The sequence below is a fragment of the Narcine bancroftii genome, chromosome 1, assembly GCF_036971445.1.
Source record: "Narcine bancroftii isolate sNarBan1 chromosome 1, sNarBan1.hap1, whole genome shotgun sequence".
Lineage (NCBI taxonomy): Eukaryota > Metazoa > Chordata > Chondrichthyes > Torpediniformes > Narcinidae > Narcine > Narcine bancroftii.
The window spans coordinates 468,730,178-468,753,096 of record NC_091469.1 but is presented as its reverse complement, the minus strand read 5'-3'; the positions used below and the strand labels follow the sequence as shown (position 1 = coordinate 468,753,096).

General features: G+C 43.1%; 1 long non-coding RNA gene across 2 annotated transcripts; it reads left to right on the top strand.

Annotated features, from left to right (window-relative positions):
* The first annotated feature begins 812 nt into the window (after nucleotides 1-812).
* Nucleotides 813-22,155, top strand: LOC138753802 (uncharacterized). Of its 2 annotated transcripts, none has more exons than XR_011351439.1 (5): nucleotides 813-901; nucleotides 3,137-3,271; nucleotides 3,983-4,098; nucleotides 5,417-5,718; nucleotides 21,911-22,155. It is a non-coding gene; the product is annotated as an uncharacterized lncRNA (long non-coding RNA). The 2 variants fall into 2 exon arrangements; XR_011351441.1 differs by lacking the exon at nucleotides 813-901 and adding an exon at nucleotides 943-999.
* The last annotated feature ends 764 nt before the right edge of the window (nucleotides 22,156-22,919 follow it).

Below are 22,919 nucleotides of genomic sequence, written 5' to 3'. Positions count from 1 at the left end.
AGTTTATCGATATGATAAATTTCTCCCACCTTTTCTTGCCAGCAGCTGCCAGAATAATGAGCCGCTTTTTAAGCTCTTGTCTGGACAACCTAAAGAGCTGAAATGGGACGAAGAGGCCATGCTGCATTTAAAAAAGCCAAAGTAGCACTGGCAAAAGCATCTATGCTGGTGCACCCACGGATTGACATGCCGACGGCTCTCACAGTTGATGCATCAGTCCTGGGTACTGTTAGGTAGACATACTGCACCAAAAGAAGATCTAGCTACTTCCTTGGCCAAATTGGTGTATGGAGCCCCCCCCAACAATCCCAGGTGATTTCATCCTGGCAGCGCATGGGCAACAGGAGTCTCCACTTGTTTACTGACGTGCCTGAAAGAGAAGGTGGGTGCACTGGCACCAGTCCCAACCACCTGGCACAGGGTTCCAATTTCCTATGTTCTGGCCGAGTTTAAGGACTGCCAGTATAGGTTCCTTTGCAGGGATACCCACCGGACATGCCCCTGGCACAGAGGGCATCTTCCAGCCTGTTCTAGTCGTATTAGCGAGAATGTGGTGTCACCTCTGAACTCCAGTTCTGCGGGGGGGTCATGTGGTGAACCACATCACTCCATTATTGAACCGGCATCCATGGTTGCAGGTGCCCATGGGATCAGGAGTTCCCGGTGGCTGGGGAGGACAAAGGACTCGGGGAGGACAAAGGACTCTGGGAGGTGCATGACTTCCAGGATCAGGTGATGGCGATAGCGCACCAACTGTATTTATTTAAAGTCCTGCGAAGGTTCCATTAAAGAATTCTGTTGGTTCAGCTCACAGTCGACTTATGCTGTGTTTTGTTCTCTACACCATTATTTCAATGGTGTAATTTTATTGGCGTTGTTGGTCCCATAATGATTTGAGAAGGTAGCTAAAACACCTTGAGTTGTTGACTTATGAGAGCTGCAGAATAAAATCCTGAAGCATGAGTAATTTCATAAACTACCACTGGATACCAACATTAGGTAGGATATGAAGTCCTTGTAGAAAGTGGAGAGATTTTGTGAAAAATTAATGCACTTTTGATTTGTGACTGGAGCAGCAAGGATTAGCCTCCTTCACTCAGAGAAGGTGGAGTCCAAAATTATGAAGAATATGATAGAATAAGGAAAGCTATCATAGACTAAAGATAATTAGCCAAAGGTCCAAAGGCAACATAGTCAGTTCTTCTTTACAGAAAGATTGTGTTCTGTTGTATTGTGCCTGAAAGGGTGATAGAAACAACTCAACAGTAAATTTCTAAAGGGAATTGGATAACATTAGCAAGGCCAAGGGAAAGAGTAAGGGAATGGGACTAATTAGGCAAATATTTCAAAGAGCTGGTATAGGCACAAGGGATTGAATGATTTTGTCTGAATTATTTTCTGATTCTAGGATTCTTAGCATTTCATTTGTGTAAAATGTGTTATCCAGTCTAAAAAGGGTGAACCAGAAACTTAGCAGGGTGCTGGAATGCAGAGTAAATAGTCTGACATCATGAAGAAAATCAGTTGTGCTCTAAAGAGGGCCTGTCTGTTAGTAATACATCATGAATGCTTCCATCCTTTGGAGGGGGTGGGGTGGTGGAGATTAAAATGTGATCCAGTCACATACTGCTGTATTCATTTGAGTCCTTCGAAAGTCCTGAAAGAATAGCAAGCAGAGGGAAACAAGAATGTCTGCAGATGTTGGAAAACTTGAACAATACACAGTGCTGGGAAACTTAGCAGGTCAGCTAGCATCCATGGAAAGAAATAGACAGTAGATGTTTTGAGCCGGACCCTTCATCAGGAATACCAAGAAATGGAAGGGTTCCAGTTCAAAATGTCAATTCTTTCCATGGATCTGTTGAGTTCCTCCAACACGTTGTGTATTGTTGAGAATAGCAAGCAGTTTCCTTTGGGATCAGCCCCAGGTAACATCACTGGAAAACAGAACTTGGTGCTCTTTGTGATGTGAGCTATCCTTTTACATACTTTCCCCTCAATGCCTTAGTTCAAGCTCAAAATTACTATCATCCAATTGTACATGTACAATGCAATGAAAAAGACCATGATCCAAATACAAAAATACACAATACACAGCACATAATGATCCCATACGTAAGTAATCAAAATAAATATATAGTAAAACCCTTGTTATACGCATTTTAAGCAACTGGCAGCCTCATGCAACCAGCAACAAAAAAATGCTGAAAATAAATAGGTAAAAAACACTCAAATTTAAAATTTGCGCACTTTGAAGTTCATTCACCTATCATTCAGTACACAATCTCAAACAACTGAAAATTCACTTATCCAGCATCTACCTAACCCCACAATCCCCATAGGTGCTAGGTACCAGGGGTAGTCCGGTTAACATTGGGCACTGGGATGATGGTGACTGCCTTGAATCCTGCAGGGCAGTGGACTGCTACAGTGAGATGTTATAGAGGTCCATTACAACCTCCTTCTATTGGGTCACACAGACCTTCAGCACCTGAACAGTTATGTTTTTTAAAATATTTTATTTTTGATTTTTCATGCAAATCCATTTTACATTCTCTTTCCACGTAATATGGTTAACAGAGTTCTTATTTCCCCCTCCTTACACCCTCTCCTCCCTATCCCTTAAATTATACAAATACCAAAATACAAATATACAAAAATACAGACATACAAAACCACCTAAATCCTCCTCAAAGCTGGAGGACCTCAAAAAACAGGTAGGGGAAAAAAATCACATGTCATCTGTGCCACATTCCCCATTTCATATTCTTAATCCTTTAACTACTGGGATGGATCGTTTTTTTGCCTCTTATTTGGGGTGCAAGGGGTTGTAAATTATATCTGTGCACCTATGTGCCTCAGAAACAGTTGCCACACTTCAACGAATGTGTCGTATCTCTTCCGTAAATTGTAGCTGAATTTCTCCAGGGGAATGCAACTGTATTTCCATATTCCATCGTGCAATATTTAGCCAGGAGTCAGACTCCCATGTACCGCTATACACTTCCTGGCTACTGGTAAGGTGACCTTCACAAGCTGAATTTGGTATTTGGACCATCTAAACTGTACTTCTCCAATGTCCCCTAAAAGGTACAACTCTGGATCCTGTTGAAAATCCACCTTTATTTTTTTTCAGGTTTTCCCAGAAGGATCTCACCCTTGTACAGGTGGAGTGGACAAAGATTCCTACCTCGACACCACACCTAAAGCACATTTCCAAGCTTTCTGGCTTTGAATTGTGTAATTTTATCAGTGTGAGGTACCTGACCAGGTATGTTATCTGGACCTGCTGCATTGTGTGGGTTAATCCTGGATAGGATCTTCATCACCTCAGCCACCACCATGCCAGCTGCCTGTTCTTCAGAGTTCTTTGATGTCACCTTGTTTTTCACATCAAATCACGCACAGAAAGTGTTCAACCTGTCAGGAAGGGAGGCATCATTGATGCTGACCCTGAAGGGTGACTTGTTATGATTTGTTGATGTCACGCAGGTGTCTGTGGTTTCTCTGAGCATACACACACTTTGCCTTCCTTTTTTTTTTCGAAACTTTATTTATTAATTTTAACATATGAAGAAAGTAAGTAATTCATGGACAGAACACTTTGCCTTCCTGATTGCATGGGAGAGTTCAGCCTTGCTGATCTTAATGTCATCTTCTCTCCCGACTTGAAAGCAGCATCAAGAGCTCTGAGTAATGCTCAAACCTTTGTGTCTAGCCATGGTTTCATATTTGCCCTGGCTGTGTAGTGTTTGATCACATGACATCCTCCATACATTTGTCTATGTAGCTAGTCATTGTGCTTGTATACTCATTGATGTTGATGTGGCCACCTCCCCGAATAGACTCCAGTCTGTGGTTACAAGGCATGCCTGCAGTGCTGTTGTGGCTTCCTCGGGCCAGGTTCTGATCTCTCTGTAAATTGGTTTGAGTCATTTTACTAAATTTTACAAATTTACTACATTTTACTGCCTGTAAGCAGGGATCAACAGGATGGAAATGTGGTCTGAGTATCCAAGATGGGAGTGGGAGAAAAGCCTTGCACATCGAGAGGACTGCTTTTAAGTTGACATGGTTGAAGTCACCAGGACAATCAGGGTGAGTTGCCTGGGCTTCACAGATGGCTCCATAATGCTTACAATGCTTTCCCATAATTTAGTTCACAAAACTCTTTCAGTTACCAGAGATAAAATGAACAGTTAACTGAGCATCAATTGGTATCTGCAGAAGTGAATCCAAACGAATACATTCCTTTGCAGATAAGAGGATTTCCTAAATTAATTCCTAAAAGGTTCTAATTTATAGCCTACATCCCTCCAATGAGTGTACCACATGGTATGGTTCTTGATTCTTTGTTGCACACAGGTACTGCTGTTAATTGAGTTTTACTGTGTTCAATTTTGGATGTTGTTTTAGCCCCTTTCACACTGATGCCTTACCCTATTAACAGCCAATATATTGGTTAAAGGACCAGTGTGAACTCTCACGAATCGGCACGCAGGCATCAAATCACCTTGGATATGGACCGCCTAGGTAGGGTGTATCATCCCCGGGGTCATCTGACATCTGCGTGCCACTTAACCCAGTGTGAAAGGTTCATGATGTTTTTGCATGAGTGCAGGACTGTGAAGGAAACAAAAGATTAAAAATACAGTATAAAATTTGTATTCAATTTACTAAATCCTGATCAATGTATTATGATTTTGTATTTAAACAAAATTAATCATGCCTAATTATCACACAATTAAGCATTATGTACAGCATATTATGAGCCCTTCAGCCCCTGTTGTTGTGCCAGCCTATATAAACCTTTTTACATTTATAAAGGACTGTGGGAAAGTGGTAGCAGCAATAAAACACATAGGCACACAATTTATTAAGGCCATGGGCAAGTTGCACAGAGAGCAAGATAGAGAGAGTAAACGAGCATGCAATAGTGGATCTGCCCTCCCAGATTCTGTGCAACAGAGAAAGGGCAGTATGCCGGAGCACTCATGAAGAGGTTTCTCTGCTGCACAGAATTCTGGGAGGATGGGTCTGCCATCGCTTGATGCGTCACTCCGACATCACCGGTGGAGAATAGGCGTCCCTCTCCCCGGGATGCCTGGTGGTGAGTGCAAAAGGATGCAGAGTACCAGTTTACAGTGAAAGGGAAACAAAAGAGAATCTCTTTAGAGACTCTGAGTGTTCGTGGATTCGCCTCCAGCCCTCCTGCAGCCACACAGGTCCCTGTCCTTGTTTGATCCATCAGCCACCCAAGCTCCAGATCCAAACCTCCAATCTGATCAGGAAGCCTACAGCACCCTCGGCCCTTTGTCCATGTGGTTTAATAATTTTTGAACATGAATCACAAAGTCCATTTGTTTTTTTTTACTTTTCATGTTCAGAAATTAGTTTATTTTCTGTGTTTGTTTAGGTCTTTTCTGCCTCCATTTCAGAACTGAGATCACCCTGACTTTCAATCATCTTGATGCAATGTGTAGATGATACATGCATATGCACAATTGGAAGCTGAGCTCCAAGGTTCTATTCACTGAAGCACACAAGAGAATGACGTACACCTTGCAAAATGTATGTCCCTTTACAAACTGCTTCAACTATACGACATCATTCTACAAAATTAAAAGTCAATGACTGGACCCTGGAAAGGACAAACCGCTCCTCTTCCAAGCTACTTCTCATTCAAGGAAGAATGATGAAACTTAAATGTACAGCACGGTAAGAGGCTATTTTGGCCCACGAATCAGTGCCACCTAATTACCCTGCAACCCCAGGTAAGTTTCTGGAGGTGGGAGGAAACTGGACTGGAGTCCCCAGGGGAAACCCACGCAGACATGGGGAGAACGTACAAAATTCTTATAGACAGCGTGGGATTCAAACCCTGATTCTGACCACTGGCGCTGTAACGGTGTGTGCTAACCACTACACCCCAGTGATAAATTTGCCATCTACAATGTGCCAGCATAATCTTTGGCATCTGAGGAAAAGAACATTTAAATATCGAAGTTTCAGATCTAGAGGCATGGCTTCCAAATCTCCTAACAATTTTTTTACAGGCACACCATTGAAAATATCCTTGCTGGATGCATCACAGTGTGATACCGGATCTGCTTTGCCCAAGGTCAGATAAAGCAAGACAAGGAAGTATCATTAATTGCAATACATCTCTTCCAGACAAGCTTCAAAAGGGAAAACTGATGATGCACCCTTATGATCCCACTCATCCCCAGCTATTCCCTGCTCCCAGATTCTGGAAGGTGAATCTTGAAAGGGGTCCAGGCCAGCCCAGAATATGTGAATCACCTGGCTGGAGTTTTTGTAGACATTTTCAAACTTTTTCTACAACAGTCAGAGGTTTCCCACCTGCTTCGAAAGGATATCCACTATATTAGGGCCAAGAACAGCAGGGTGGCCTGCCTCAACAACTATTGGCCGGTGGTACTTGTGCTCCTGTGATGAAGTGTTGTGAGAGGATGATTATGGAGTAGATCAATACCTGTCTCAGGAAAGACCGGGACCCACTTTAATTTGCCTATTGCCACAACAAGTCAATGGCATATGCAATCTTAACATAACATAACATAACAATTTACAGCACGGAAACAGGCCATTAGGCCCTTCTAGTCCGCACCGAACCAAACACCCCTTTCTAGTCCCACCTCCCTGCACAATGCCCATAACCCTCCATCTTCTTCTCATCCATATACCTGTCCAACCTTTTCTTAAATAATACAATTGACTCCGCCGCCACTATTTCTCCCGGAAGCTCATTCCACACGTCTACCACTCTCTGAGTAAAGAAGTTCCCCCTCATGTTACCTCTAAACCTCTGCCCCTTAATTCTTAACTCATGTCCTCTTGTTTTAATCTTTCCTCCTCTTAACGGAAATAGTCTATCCACATCCACTCTGTCGATCCCTTTCATAATCTTAAATACTTCTATCAAATCCCCTCTCAACCTTCTACGCTCCAAAGAATAAAGACCTAATCTGTCCAATCTCTCCCTATACTCTAGATGCTTAAACCCAGGTAACATTCTGGTAAACCTTCTCTGCACTCTCTCCACTCTGTTTCTATCCTTCCTATAATTAGGCGACCAGAACTGCACACAGAACTCCAAATTAGGCCGCACCAACGTCTTATACAGTCTCAACATCACCTCCCAACTCCTATATTCCATGCAATGATTGATAAAGGCCAGCATACTAAAACCCTTCTTCACCACCCTATTCACGCGAGTTTCTACCTTCAGGGAACGATGTACCATTACTCTTAAATCTTTCTGCTCTTCTGTATTCATCAATGCTCTCCCATTTACCACGTATGTCCTGTTCTGATTCTTCTTACCAAAATGAAGCACCTCACACTTATCAGCATTAAATTCCATCTGCCATTTTTCAGCCCACTTTTCTAAGCAGCCCAAATCCCTCTGCAATCCTTGAAAACCTTCTTCAATATCCACTATTCCACCTATCTTAGTATCGTCTGCATATTTACTAATCCAATTTACCACCCCATCATCTAGATCATTAATGTATATAACGAACAACAATGGGCCCAATACAGATCCTTGAGGCACACCACTGGTCACCGGCCTCCAACCTGACAGACAATTATCCACTACCACTCTCTGGCCTCTCCCTTTCAGCCAATGTTCAATCCATTTGACTATCTCAAAATTTATACCTAAAGACTGCACCTTCTTAACTAACCTTTCATGTGGTACCTTATCGAAGGCCTTACTGAAGTCCATATAGACAACATCCACTGCGCTACCCTCATCCACATTCCTAGTCACCTCTTCAAAAAATTCAATCAGATTGGTCAAACATGACCTTCCTCCCACAAATCCATGTTGAGTGCTCCTGATCAGACCCTGTCTATCCAGATGTTTATAAGTACTATCTCTAAGAATTTTCTCCATTAATTTACCTACCACAGACGTCAAACCTACAGGCCGATAGTTGCCAGGCTTCCTCCTTGAACCCTTTTTAAATAACGGAACCACATGCGCAATGCGCCAATCCTCCGGCACTATCCCCATATCTAATGACATTTGGAAAATTACCGCCAGAGCCTCTGCTATTTCCTCCTTCACTTCCCTCAATGTCCTGGGGAAGATCCCGTCTGGTCCCGGAGACTTATCCACCTTTATATTCTTCAAAAGCCCTAAAACTACATCTTTTATAATCTCTATATTCCCCATATTTACCCAATTTGCTTTTTTTTATATCACATCTCCCAATATCCTTCTCCTTAGTGAATACCGAAGAAAAGAAACTGTTCAATATCTCCCCCATTTCTCTAGGCTCCACACACAGTTTTCCGCTCTGATTCTCTAAGGGACCAATTTTGTCTCTAGCTTTCCTTTTACCATTAACATATTTGTAGAACTCTTTTGGATTAGTTTTCACCCTGCTTGCCATAGTTTCCTCGTACCTTCTTTTAGCTTTCCTAATTCCTCTCTTAAGATTCCTCTTACATTCAATGTATCTTTCAAACATCCCCTTAACTCCATGCTTCTTATATCTAATGTATGCCTCCCTTTTTCTTCGAACCAAGTTTCCAATATTCCTTGAAAACCACGGCTCTCTCAAACCTTTTGCCCCTCCTTTTAACCTAACAGGAACATAAAGCTTTTGCACTCTCAAAATCTGATCTTTAAAAGACTTCCATCTTTACTACATCCTGCCCATAAAACAAATTGTCCCAATGCACACCCTGCAAGTCCTTTCGCATCTCCTCAAATCTAGCTTTTCCCCAATCAAAAACCTCAACCCTTGGCCCTGACTTCTCTCTTTCCATAATGACATTGAAGCTGATGGCATTATGATCACTGGACCCAAAGTGCTCGCCAACACTAACCTCCGTCACTTGACCCATCCCATTTGCCAACAGTAGATCTAACACTGCTCCTTCTCTGGTTGGTACCTCTACATATTGTTGTAAAAAACTATCTTGCACACATTTCACAAACTCTAACCCATCCAGTCCTTTCACAGAATGTGTTTCCCAATCTATATGTGGAAAATTAAAATCTCCCATAATTACAACCCTGTGCCTATCACAAATATCTACTATCACCCTACAGATTTGCTCCTCTAGGTCTCGGTCCCCTCCGGGTGGTCTATAATACACCCCTACAAGTGTAACCTCTCCTTTCCTACTCCCCAGTTCCACCCAAATAGCCTCCGTGGATGTGCCCTCTAATCTATCCTTCCTAGGCACCGCTGTAATATTTTCCCTGACAAGCAATGCAACCCCACCTCCTCTTGCCCCTCCGACTCTATCACACCTAAAACAACGAAACCCAGGGATATTCAGCTGCCAATCACATCCCTCCTGCAACCATGTCTCACTAATCGCTACCACATCATACTTCCAAGTATCAATCCACACCTTCAGCTCATCCACCTTTTTTACAATACTCCTGGCATTAAAATATATGAATTTCAGAGATTTCCCAATTTTTAATCCCTGTTTTCCCTCATCTTTAATAACAACATTATTTACTTTTCCTGCCAATTGCCCTTCATCTTCTTCCAGAGCATTTCCCTTCTCTATCACCTGCCCATCCATATTCAAATACTTACTACAAACTTTCTTTGTTTGCATTCTAACCTTCTCCTTACTGCTCTGTACTATTTTGTTCCCTCCCCCCAACCATTCTAGTTTAAAGGATCCTGAGTAGCCCTAGCAAATACCTCTGCCAGGATTCTGGTCCCCCTGGGATTTAAGTGTAACCCGTCCTTACTGTACAGGTCACATCTCCCCCAAAAAAGGTCCCAGTTATCCAGAAACTTAAAACCCTGCCCCTTACTCCACCCCTTCAGCCACGTGTTAATCCTCCACCTCATTCTATTTCTATTCACACTGTCATGTGGCACAGGGAGTAATCCAGAGATTATCCCCTTTGCGGTCCTTCTTTTTAACTCCCTACCTAACTGCCTGTACTCACTTTTTAGGACCTCCTCTCTATTTCTTCCTATGTCATTGGTACCTACATGTATCACGACCTCTGGCTCCTGTCCCTCCCACTTTAGGATATCCGGGACACGAGCAGCAACATCCCGGACCCTGGCACCAGGGAGGCAAACCACCATTCGGTTCTCCTTGCTGCGACCGCAGAATCCCCTAACCGTCCTCTTAACTATGGAGTCTCCTACCACAATTGCCCTCCTCTTCCTTTCCCTCCCTTTCTGAGCTACAGGGGCCGACCTCGTGCCAGAGGCACAGCCACTGTCGCTCCCCCCAACCATGATGTCCCCCTCAACAGTGCTCAAAGAGGCGTACTTATTGCTGAGGGTTACATTCACAGGGCTCCTCTCTGGCACCTTACGATTTTTTGCCCCTCTCCTAACAGTTACCCACCTTTCATCCTTCCGTGGCCCTGGCGTGACCACTTGGCTGTAACTCCTGTCTATGACTTCCTCTGTTTCCCTAACCAGCCTGAGGTCATCAAGCTGCAGCTCTAGTTCCCTAACACGGTCCCTGAGAATCTGCAGCTCGACACACCTAGTGCAGATATGGACATCCGGGAGTCTGGAAGACTCCAGGACCTCCCACATCTGGCACTCCCGACAAAACACAGCCTTAACACTCATCCCTTACCCCAATGAAGTAGTAATAAAGACTATCTTAGCTTTCTCTCCACCTGCTTTCGCCGAAGCCTGATGAGCCAAAGCCTGGAAGTCCCACTCCTTCACTGGGCCACTCACTCGCTGGGCCGCTCGCTGTCCCTCTTATTTATTGGCCCTTTACCAATTAACCCCTACACACTCTCCTGTACGTTCGCTCGACCAATGGCCGCCTTCGACGCCGACTCCTCCCCGCAGACCCTGGTAAGAGACTTTTTTTAAAAGTTTTCTTACCTGCCCCGGACTCTTTTCTTTTCTGTCCTTCTCCTCTCTCCTTTTCTCTTCTCTCCTCTCCTCTCCTCTCCCTTGCTGGTCCTCCAGTCTGCATTAGATCATCTGGACCACAAGAACACCTAAGTCATGCAGTTGTTCATTAACTACATCGTGTCGTTCAACTCCATCAGACCAGCAAAACCGATGACCAAATGAAAGGATCTAGGACTCTGTTTATCCTTCTGCAACTGGATCCTTGGCTTCCTCATCAGTGGACCCCAATCTGTGTGGATTAGCAATGTCACCTCCTACCTGCTAACCATCAAAAATGGGACACCCCAAGGTTGCAAGCTTATTCCCCTTCTCTATTCCCCCTGTATATTTATGACTGTGTAGCCAAGTTCAACTTCAACATAATCTATAAACTCACTGACATGATGAGTCTGAATACAGGATAGAGATTGAGAATTTGGTTGGATGGTGCCAGAACAATAATTTTGCTCTCAATGTCACCAAGTCCAAGGAGCTTATTGTAATGTTTAGGAAGGAAAGGCCAAGGGACCACACATATATCCACATTGGTGGAAAGGAGGCGGAGATGGTTTGTACCTTCAAGTTCCTGAGAGTTCATATTTTCAGTGACCTCTCCTGGAGCCAGCACACTGAGGCAACTGTGAAGAAAGCATACCAAAGACCCTAATTTATAAGAAGTGTGAAGAGATTTGGCATGTCATTCAATACTCTATCAAACATCCACAGGTACATTGTGGAAAGTATACTGGTTGCATCACTGACTGCTTTAGTAATTTGAGTGTCCAAGAATGCAAATGGAAGCAAATATAGACAGATGCAACACAAGCTCTGATCAACCATTCACTGAAAACGTCTACATGAGGTGCTGCCTCAAGAAGGTAGCCAATGTCATAAGGCATCACCCTGGTCACAACGTCTTCTCACTGCTATCTTTAGGTAGAAAGTACAGAACCATGAAAATAAGGAACTCCTATGTTCAAAAACAGTTTATTTCCAATTGCTATCAGGCTCTTGAAACTACACTTTTTTCTTCTTTCTTTCTTTGGCTTGGCTTCGCGGACGAAGATTTATGGAGGGGGTAAAAGTCCACATCAGCTGCAGGCTCGATTGTGGCTGACAAGTCCGATGCGGGACAGGCAGACACGGTTGCAGGGGAAAATTGGTGGGTTGGGGTTGGGTGTTGGGTTTTTCCTCCTTTGTCTTTTGTCAGTGAGATGGGCTCTGCGGTCTTCTTCAAAGGAGGTTGCTGCCCGGCGAACTGTGAGGCGCCAAGATGCACGGTTTGAGGCGATATCAGCCCACTGGCGGTGGTCAATGTGGCAGGCACCAAGAGATTTCTTTAGGCAGTCCTTGTACCTCTTCTTTGGTGCACCTCTGTCACGGTGGCCAGTGGAGAGCTCGCCATATAACACGATCTTGGGAAGGCGATGGTCCTCCATTCTGGAGACATGACCCACCCAGCGCAGCTGGATCTTCAGCAGCGTGGACTCGATGCTGTCGGCCTCTGCCATCTCGAGTACTTCGATGTTAGGGATGAAGTCGCTCCAATGAATTTTGAGGATGGAGCGGAGACAACGCTGGTGGAAGCGTTCTAGGAGCCGTAGGTGATGCCGGTAGAGGACCCATGATTCGGACCCGAACAGGAGTGTGGGTATGACAACAGCTCTGTATACGCTAATCTTTGTGAGGTTTTTCAGTTGGTTGTTTTTCCAGACTCTTTTGTGTAGTCTTCCAAAGGCGCTATTTGCCTTGGAGAGTCTGTTGTCTAATCATAAACAATTAGGGTAGCAAGGTTAGCGAAGCAATTAGCGCAACGTTATTACAGCACCAGTGACCAGATTCAAATCCAACACTCTCTGTAAAGAGTTTGTACGTTCTCCCGATGTCTGCGTGGGTTTCCTCCGGCTGCTGTGGTTTCCTTTCACCCTTCAAGATGTACAGGAGGTTTAGATTAAGTGGGTTATTTTGATCGCATGAGCTTTTGGGTCGGAAGGGCCTGTAATGGTGCTATATGTCTAGATTTAAAATACCAACAGCACAAAAGACCCATCTGCACTGGTTATAATTACCATTTTGATTCATGCATGATAAGCATTTTTAAATTTTATGATCTATTTTTTGTATAAATAACCTCTATTTAAATTTAATTCAATGTGTACTGCAGAAGGTGGTGGATGCAGCCTTGAATATCACACAAATGTACCTTCCTTCCGTGAATTATCTATATCTTCTAACTCCTGCAGTCCAGAAAAGGTAGCCAACATCCTGAAGAACCTCCTCTTCCCCCTCCTCCCATCAGGAAGAAGGCTCAAGATTGTGAAATCATGAACCAACAGGTTCAAAGTCAGTTTCTTTCTTCCAGCCAAAACAGTGGTCTTGCACTGCCCTTGTTAATTTTTCAAATTGATTTTTTCACTGTAACATGTGCACTTGCTCTTCTACTCTGCACTACTTTATGCACGCCACTTGCAGGACTACTTACAAAGAGGACCCTTTTCATTTTACTAGATGTAATGTGATGACCTCAGCCCTCCTGTATGCTTCAGAGACACAGCCTCCTACAGCAGGCACCTCAAAGTAATGGACACATACCACAAGTTTTCTTTACAAAATTATTCAAATCCGTTGGCAGGATAAGGGAACCCATGTCAGTGTCCTCTCTCAAGTTAACTTCCCCATTTACATCAGCCTGCTCCAATGGATGGGCCACTACATACATGCCCGATGCCACTCCTGAAATAGACATTCTATCCAACATCATGACAAGAAACAAGCTGACAGGGGAAAGATTTAAAGATGTTCCCAACTGACTTGTGGGAATCTCTCAGCTGTGATTGCTTAAAATCAAGCATTTAGAGCAGTGGTTCTCAACCTTTTTTGCCCTAGGCCCCACTTTAATTTTTCAAAAAAAAGTATGCCCACCATTAGCGGTAAAAAGTTACATATACAAAACAAGTTTTAGTTAGATCATTTACTGCACGTGTATTTCATAGCAATTAATGTCAGGAATACATTGGAACACATATTTTGTATTCAACTACTATGTCAACCATCTCAAACACACATTCAGCAATTGTCACTTCAGTCGGAATTTTCCCCTGACACTGGCTGCAGATTTTTATTTGATTTGAGGGACTAATTTTGCTAGTTTCAACCTTAAATCTCAATTTTTTGTAATTTCTAGTCGGTTTCACTTAGCTTGAAGCAAATCACTAACAGTACTAAAGCCACATTCTACTAAGTAAGATGTTGGAAAATGTATCCCTTGCTAAAGTAGTCGAGTTTGGGTATTTCTTTTCGATCTCGTTAGACAGTCATATCATGGTTCCTTTCATTTTGAACAGAGTTTTCATAGATTCATCATGTTGCAACTCTGATAACTCCTCTTGGCATTGGACTGGAACTTCAGCTAAGTCCACCAGCAATGGCTGAGTTAACCCAGAGGGAAAAGCCATGGCCTTTAAATCACAAAATCTATTATTGAACTCAGTAATCAACATTTTCAAATGGTCAACAATGACCTTTGCAGCAGCATTAGTTACCTCACACTTATTCAACCAATGGAATTGACTGAAATTTATTGCAGAAATATTCCTTTGGCATTGTGATAGTACAGACCTATCACCAATGTATCTTTCTTTGGCTTGGCTTCGCGGACGAAGATTTATGGAGGGGGTAAAAAGTCCACGTCAGCTGCAGGCTCGTTTGTGGCTGACCAGTCCGATGCGGGACAGGCAGACACGATTGCAGCGGTTGCAAGGGAAAATTGGTTGGTTGGGGTTGGGTGTTGGGTTTTTCCTCCTTTGCCTTTTGTCAGTGAGGTGGGCTCTGCGGTCTTCTTCAAAGGAGGCTGCTGCCCGCCAAACTGTGAGGCGCCAAGATGCACGGTTTGAGGCGTTATCAGCCCAATGTGGTCAATGTGGCAGGCACCAAGAGATTTCTTTAGGCAGTCCTTGTACCTTTTCTTTGGTGCACCTCTGTCACGGTGGCCAGTGGAGAGCTCGCCATATAATACGATCTTGGGAAGGCGATGGTCCTCCATTCTGGAGACGTGACATATAGTTACAGTATCTAGAGTATGTAATGTGCTTACAGCGATTGGCTGAGAGCTTAGCCACACCTACTGTCTGGGCCTTAAAGGGCTGTGTCCCTAGCCAGGTTGAATCATTCCGGACTGATCGGCCACCTGTGAAGAGCTCCTGTCTTTTGCTAATAAAAGCCTTGGTTTGGATCAACAAGTCTTTGGTTCTTTCGACGAGCTCTACAGGCATAATTCTAGAAGTCTTGTGAATCCAAATATCTTTGTCTTTGCATCAACGAGCATCATATTTGCTACTTGGAGTTGCTTGTTCAATGTACTTAATTTCTTTAAAATGCCCATTAAGTAACTCACATAAGCTTTGCCATCTGTTGTTAGAAAGAGCTTTATTTCACGTTTGTCCTTCAAAAACTCCTTGAGGAGATCAAACAGTTCCATAAACCTTTTGAAGCAGTTTCCCTTTGACAACCACCTTACTTCAGTGTGAAGCAATAATCTCACATGTTCTGCATTTTTATTGACACATAATTGCTTAAACAGAAGTTCACATTTGGCATTAGCTTTGATGGCATTGATACACTTGATTACAGAATCTAGTATCTTGTGTAGAACAGGGGAAACTTTCTTGGCAATTAAGTTTTCTCGGTGGATAACACAATGCACAACCAACATATTTGGATTTTCATCCTTCATTAAATTTAAACATTCTGTTTTTTCACCCATCATAGCAGGTGCACTATCTGCAGCACAAGGTACACTGTTTTATTTTGGTATTTCATTTTCATCCAAATAATTTTTGAGCTTGCTGTAGATATCAACTGCAGTAGTGATTGTTTCTAATGATTCACAAAACAACGTCTCTTCTTGAAACTCTTCCTGATCAATATATCTCACGTATGCCAATAACAGAGCCTCTATCCTGTATGGTAGATTCATCCAGTTGTATTAAGAACGTTCGTGATTTCAACTTCTCAATAAGCTGTTTTTCAACCTCTTGACCTATGTCATCTATTCTGTTGCAGACAGTACTATTACTCAATGGCATTGCTCAGGCATCTTCGTCATCCTTTTGAAGAACTGTTTTGAAAAACAATGATATTGTGGGTTTAATCTGTTCCTCCCCAACCGTATGATTCTTCTCATGTTTTACTATCAGCAGAGAAATGTTATTGTTAACTTCAAGGGTGCAATTCAGGGCTGTAGTTTGCGCAGCAAATAATGAAGTGATTTTTGATCTATTTTCAAACTTCTCTTTCAGTGACTTATAATATTTCAACTTCGAATTGATGTTTTACCCTCAAATGAGCTTCAAGACAGCTTGCTTTCATTAATTCATTTTTCAAAATCTGTTGGCAAGATAGGCAAAAAGGTGCACGTTCACCTAACTTTAAGAACTCCACTGAAAACTGACGAACTTTTGCATGCTTGGTCTGCTCATTTTGAATATACAATAGTGTGAGCTCCCTGAAATAGATTAATCAATATTTTATTATGTCTTAGATTTGAATAATGTAATAAAAGTAATGATCGAATCAAAGAATCAATACTGACCCTAAAAAAAGAATTGAAAAAAAAAACACTAGCACAGTTTCTGACATTTTATCTCACAGAGAGTGCATCAAAACTGCACTAGCCTCATGCTTTACTATCTGGGGTTCTTATTTTTTTCTGATTTTTGACGTCCACCTCAGGCTAGCACCTGGGGCGAACCCCCTCCTGCCCCCCCCCATTAATACGCTAGCACACAAAGATTCATACAGATACAGATCTCACTCATGACTGACTGAAAAAAGTAAAGGGGACATGATTGTTGAAATAATTTTGAATCCTAGTCACCAATGAGATAATTTGGAATGGATGATAATAAAACTGGTCAGAAAAAAATAATTATAATGTTAACCAAGGATAACAACAGTTCAAATAAGAGAAACATCTGTAGAGCAAAAACACGTTATGAAAATAAAAAGAACAAAGTGATTGTACTTGGAAGTTACCACAATTGTGCTGTACTGATAGTGTTACCAAGTCATATCTTTCACACCAACATAAGTTTATTTTTTCAAACCAACTTTTTAATTATTTCCCAAAATATTCCTACACCCCACTAAAATATTCTTCAGCCCCACACCCCAGCAAGATATTTCCATGCCCCACTGGTGGGGAATGCGCTCCACCTTGAGAATCTATGATTTAGAGCATTGCTAATTCATCAGAAATACAAAGAAACCCATGTAAAGAGAAGAGGTACGCCATCTTCCAAACTATCCCTGACAGGATTATTATGGCTCATCCACAGCAGTATGGCCACATTACTCAGCTCAGAACCCATAGAACTCGTGGAAGTAAGTCCTAATAGAGAAGACCAAAGTGGGTAAGATCACACCTAGCTACAGTGTTATCCATTCACTTGATTTTAATTTATAATTAAATTGTCATGGTAATTTTGTACTACCATAGTTTACAATGCTGCCTGTCCTATACCACTGATAAAGGAAACACAGGAGACCACAAATGGTGGAATCTAGAACGAAAAACACTGATGGATGATCTCAACAGGTCATTCAACATCAGAAATAGAGGGTCGCTGATGGGTACTGGAGCAGTATTCTGCTGCAAGAGATTCTTACAACACTAATAATGGCAAGGCATCCACATCCTTGGTCAGCACCCCATCATTCATCTTAAAGATTCATCACATCCAAGCATGAACATGGGTATTGTCCGCAAGATGAATTGCAGCAATTTACCGGGACTTCTTTACTAGTAGCTCTTCGATCCTCTGGTACTTACACCAGATAGAAATAGGGGGAGCACAGGAACCTGACCACTTCCTAGTGTTCAGGTTGGACACTATCAAACATCCAAGAAATCCTTTGTGTGCCTTAATCACACAGATTACCACGGATTAAGTAAACACATCCTGGACAATTAGTGATGAGTAAAAACCACTGGCCTTGGCTGTAACACTCATATCATATAATTAAATGAAATAAATAAATTGGTTCATCTGGTAAGACCTACATTTTCAAATCCAGACAAGATCTCTCTGATCAATTAAATATTTTAAGATGGTCATTCTAGTCTTAAGAAAAGAATCCAGATGCATTACTCTGCAATAGCAGATACAAGAAATTGCACATGCTGTTACCTTGAGCAAACAACAAGAAGCAGGAAGGACTCAATAGGCCAAGCAGCATCCAAGGAAAGAAATGGTCAGTTAAAGTTGACTAACCATTTCACTTCATGGATGCTGCCTGACCTGCTGTGTCCCTCCAGCTTCTCATTGTTTGCTTGCAGCTGTAGGAAATTAGTTCCTTATTTTGTTCTAATCTTCTGGAGATCCCTGGCAATCTTCACCTGGCACCTGCACCCCACCCCCAGAACTCAAATATAGCACCATCAACAGGGAGCTCCTAGCCCTTTACCTCGTGATCAGGCACTTCCGGTACTTCCTGGGGGGCAGGCCATTATGGTCTTTACAGACCACAAGCCCCTAACCCAAGCCCTCACCATGGCTAAGGACCCCTGGTCAGCGTGCCAGCAAAGACATCTCTCCTACATCTCCGAGTTCACTAAGTTCATCCGGCACTTAGCCAGCAAAGACAATGTCGTGGCAGAAGCACTCTCGTGACCCACAATCCACACGTTAGCCCACGGCCTTGACTATGCTCGACTATCACAGGCGCAAAAGGGGGATAGTGAGATGCAACCATTCCGCACCGCCATCACTGACCTCCGCCTCGAGGACCTCAAGCTGCCAGATAGCCCTGACACACTGCTATGCGATATCTCCACTGGCACACTGCGTCCGGTAGTGCCGTAACAGTGGAGGCAGCCAGCCTTTAAAATGGTCCATGACCTGGCACATCCATCCATCAAAGCTTTGATGCACATGGTGGTGGAGCAATTTGTTTGTCATGGCCTCAAGAATCAGGCTGCTCAGATGGCGTGCAACTGCACCAAATGCCAGACCTCCAAAATCCACCACCACGTAAAGTCCCCGGTGCAGCATTTCGACCCCCCCAGTGAAGCATTTTGAGCACATCCACATAGATATTGTGGGCCCCTGCCGGAGTCCAGGGATGCTTGTTACCTGATTATGGTGGTTGACCGCATGACGAGGTGGCCGGAAGCCATTCCCATCAGAGACAATTGCGATGAGTCCTGTGCCAGAGTCCTCTCACCCATTAGATCGCGAGGTTCCGAGTTCCAGCGCACATAACCAGCAACGGGGGACCCAGTTTACATCTGCCCTCTGGACACAACTCGCGGCCCTCCTAGGAATAAAGCTGCACCAAACCACCGCCTACCACCCCCAGGCAAATGGGCTCATGGAACAATTCCACCACCACCTCAAATCGGCTCACATGGCATGACTGGATGGTCCAAACTGGACGGACGAGCTCCCCTGGGTCCTGTTGGGTATCAGGATGGCCCCCAAGGATGATGCAAGCATCCTCCGTGGAGCTGGTTTACGGTGCACCCCTTTCCATATCCAGTGAGTTCCTCTGCCCAGGCGCAGACTCCAACACCGGTACACAGATGCTGCTAATGGACTTGCGGGACAAGTTGGCCTTGTTGGTACCCCCCCCCCCCACCATTGTCCCACCATCTGGCCAGCGTGTATTCCTAAGGACTTGGCCACCATGGACTTTATGTTTGTGGCCCGCTCCAACAGCCCTTCGAAGGCTCCTACAAAATCCTGAAATGGGCAGGCAAGACATTCACCTTGGTCATTGGGGGCGGAGAGGAACTGTTTACAGCGGACAGGCTAAAAGCGGTACAGTTAGACCCTAGCCAACCAGTGGTTACGGCTCAGCCAGAAAAACAGGGACAGCCGCCAAAAGCGGTGAGACACTAACACCGGATCTGGGGGAGTTGTGTGGCAATGCACATTAATACGCAGGCAAACCAGTCCCGCAGGTCACGGCCATGATAGCGGGGCAACCGCATTAAAATGGCGCCGTCGGGTTTTGGGAGTGCATCGTGGCCTTGGCTACAGCGCGCGCTTTTCGGCAGTGCGGTGATGTCAATGCCAATGCGGGGCAGGGCTTTCGCCTGTCCTTAAAAGCATGCGCGGACATTCAAATAAAGTCTGTTGAAACTGAAACTCACACCAACCTGTGGTTTGCTTTCAATCGCAATAGCTATCACTACAGTGAAATTTGAATAGGTTTTATCAATCAAAGTGCAATGATGAAAGGATAGAAGAATTTTTTTGTAGTACATATTATGTTATTTACAGTAAACCCCTGATATCCAGCACCTCTGGGGATTGGTAGATGCCAGATCAGTGTATTTTTCCATTGCTTGAGACTTACTCTTCCAATGTCTGAATAAAACATATCTGCTACTTCATGATCTACTGACTTCTGCTAATCAGACAAGTCTACTATACAAATACCATGACGAATCTTGAATCTGCTAAGCCAAACATTTGAAAAAGAACACCGTGCCTTAAGATTTATCTTCTCTTGGAACTCCTTTCCTTTTTCATGCAACATGGGTCTTGATATGCAACCAACCCTCTGAGCTTTTCAAACAAAACCATCAAAAGGTGCCTGGTTGAGTAACTTGGAGGTATGAAGAGTGTGAATTCACTCAACACTTTTAGTGGTGTCGGACTTCATATAAAACTGTTTAATTTTCCGACAGGGCTTTTATGTTGTACATAGTTAATGAGCCAACATTAAATTCCTCCATAAGCACGCTATGATTTTCATCTTTTTCCAGTCTCTTATACATGTCCATCTTCTGCTTAAAGGTAAACACTACACATTTACTCTTGCCTGGTTGTCTTTCTCTCAGCATGGTAATGGTTAGGAGAGAAATTTGTCCAAAATAATGTCCTTCAAAATGGAATCTCTATTTGTTTATGTTGATCACAAGGTGGGAACTGGTTACAGGTGTTTCCTTGATTTTTTTTTTGCCAGTTGTTCGAAGGTGTCGGTTGCTTGAATTCTGGATATCAGGGGCTTAGTGTATTTTGGATTAACGGGTAACACAGTGGCAAAGCTAGTAGAGGCTTGTATTCAATTCTGCACTTGGGTGTTATCTGGGTGGAGTTTATGATATAGCTGTGAAAGTGGGTTGGTAGGTTATTTGCTCACCATAAATTGCCCTATGCAGGAGAGTGCTGCAAACTGGGTGGAGGGTTATTATATGTGAGGAGAATTAAAAAGGATTAATAAAAAATAATGTAAATGGTGGTTGATAGAGTGAATTGAATGGTTAAAGTATATTTCTAATACTGTATTTATCTACTACTTTTATAACTTTAGAACACATCCAATTGTTTATTTTCAAATCGTAATCACTATTCTAGCACATGAAATGTTGCAGCCAATTTCTTCCAGGTAAGGCCCCACAGCCAGTAATGCTTTAGCTTTGGAGCCACACTGTTTTAGTTATGTTTGTTAAGAGATAAAGATTGGTTAGAATTCCAGGAAATAGAAAGCCTGCTGAGTTTGAATTGATATTCAAGCAAGCAATCATATACCAAATTTAATTTGGTTTTTTTTGAGAAGGGTTCTTCTGTGAGCAGTCTAACAGATGAGCTGTATCATTCATTCGGCCTTGTGAAGAGCACAATGTACATAATACAGATTTACAATGAAAAGAAAGATCAATTAATACCAAGCAAAGGCACTGTTGTAGGTTTCACTGAGGTTGTAGGGTGCAAGCTAGAAATGGTCTTTGCCTGTCAGTGCGTGCTTTCACAATCTTGAGCTTTCTCTCTGATGAGGAGCAAGAAGAGGATGATGGGTCCTTCAGTATGTTGGCTGTCTTTCGTTGGCAGTGGAAGATGTCGATGGAGTCCGTGGAGGGGAGGGAAGTTTGCGTTATGTACTGAGTTGTATTCACTGCCTTCTCAGCTTCTTCCAATTTTGTGCGGAGCGGATTTTATGATATTCTGTCATGCATCCAGCAATTATTCTTTTGATGGTGCTACTAATTAGACCTACTCCCATTTTCTTCTTCCCCTCAGGTTCGATCACTCACCTATGCACTAGGGACAATTGACAGTGACTAATTAACCAACCAATCCACACATCATTGGGATGTGGCAGAAAACTGAAACACCGAGAGGAAATCCATATGATTACTGGAAAATATAAAGCACTTCAGTGCAGATTGAACCAAGATTACTGGAACTGTGAGGCAGTTGCTTTATCAGCTGTGCTGATTATTAGACTGTTCAAAGTTACTCCCTGTCCTCTCTGTACTTTATAATACTGCATAATTTTAATAAATTTGACAAAATTATGTTAAACTCAGCTCTTTTATGAAATTGAACGATTTTTACAAGAACTGGGCATTCCTACTCAGAAACCATGAAAAAGATTCAGACATTCTAGTGACTATCAAGGCTATCTTCAGTTTTTAAAAAAAAATTACATTGCATGAAAAGTAACAGTTCTATGGGCCAGTGGCAACATCGAGCCTTTTCTCAAAACTGCTCTTCAGCATTGAGGAAAAAATGACCAGGCCACAACATGGTGGACAAATTGCATTGGTTGGAATTGTTGACTGCAGACCCTGCTTATGTGGCCCCAGGGTAGAGGGCTTATTCCATTCACTCTCCACGGATGCGTCAAGTAGCAAGAGTCTGACAACTAGTGGTGTACTGCAGAGATCCTGTCTCTCAAACAAAATAGAGGCAGGAATTTCCGTTCAATGTAACAGCCTTTAAATACCTCTCATAGTCAAGCACTTTAAAACAAAAACATGAAGTGAACAAAAAAATATTCAAAAATAATGGAAAAACTAAGAAAATGTCAAAATTGTTCGGCCAAAGAAAAACAGTTAATAAGTTCATTGCAATCTTGCTGGGGTATTCCAGCTAGACTTTTCTTTGGCTTGGCTTCACGGACGAAGATTTATGGAGGGGGTAAAAAGTCCACGTCAGCTGCAGGCTCGTTTGTGGCTGACAAGTCCGATGCGGGACAGGCAGACACGGTTGCAGCGGTTGCAGGGGAAAATTGGTTGGTTGGGGT